Source organism: Echinops telfairi, unplaced genomic scaffold (assembly GCF_000313985.2).
Source record: "Echinops telfairi isolate 266 unplaced genomic scaffold, ASM31398v2 ScPeMD7_1;HRSCAF=3_0, whole genome shotgun sequence".
Classification (NCBI taxonomy): domain Eukaryota; kingdom Metazoa; phylum Chordata; class Mammalia; order Afrosoricida; family Tenrecidae; genus Echinops; species Echinops telfairi.
This window is the reverse complement of record NW_022103896.1, coordinates 78,877,103-78,878,231: the sequence shown is the minus strand read 5'-3', so window position 1 is coordinate 78,878,231 and position 1,129 is coordinate 78,877,103.

Here is a 1,129-nt window from a genome sequence, read left to right as displayed (position 1 = left end):
ACTATATATATGTGTGTGTGTGTGTGTATATATATATATATTTATATATTGCCATTAAGTGAATTGACTCATTGCAACTCGATAGTACTGCCCCATAGAGTTCCCAAGGATGTTATCTTTATGAAAATAGGCTGCCAAATTTTTCTCCCACATACTGAGTGGTTGGTGTGTCCAATCCACTGATCTTTTTGTTAGCAGCTGATTCTTTAACCACAGTACCACCAGGGCTCTTTCTATTTCCCTATACAATATAATAATAATAATACTTGAGAAATAAACTCATCTCCTGGTTACCCTGTAGGATAGGGCAGAACTGATTTTCATAGTTGGAAAGTATTCATATATTAAAAATATTGACTCTTCCAATATGTGAACAAATAAAGGCATCTTTATTTTTTGCCTTGTTTCCAACCTTCATTGTTCTCTTACAAAATGTTTAGTCATGTAAGTTTTTAATTGGTATAAGTGACCATCCCATGTATTTTTAGTCTAACAAGATTACTTACATATGTATATTTCCTTTGCACAATAATGTTTTAAATTTTATATCACTGGCTGTATTAATGATACTGGCTGTATTAATGATATTACTATTAGAATTACCAAATGTCACATGGAAGTTATTTATATTATTTCTCAAGAAACTGATTATATTCTCCTTAAAGTGGAATATATATATATACCATGAGGCACTAAATGGATTTTGAATTAACTGTGATAGTTGGGTTTATTTTGCCAACCTGGCCAATGAACACATGTGGGATTCATTGAAGGACAGTGTAATAGAAGGGCAGAGAGATAAATGGCTCCGCGAGTCGCCTTCTTGTCTCTTGCTCTCTGATGGTCAGACCAGTTGTAGCTGCCTTAGCTAGTTCTCTGCCTCAGCTGACAAGGCTGACTTCCTGCAAGACATCCCCAAGGAGAAGCCACATGGACTTACCCTGATGCAGCCCTGGGTGCTGGAGCAGCCCCGTGGAGACCCCTGCCAGTGCTGAGATGCTTACAAGCTCACTGATTCAGCTTTCCTCCTGCAGTCGGTGTCATTGCATGTGTTTTCTGAGTTTGGGGAGGACTTTGTAGATTGGTGTTGGACATATGGGCTAATCTCGCACTTATGGGCTTGGACTGG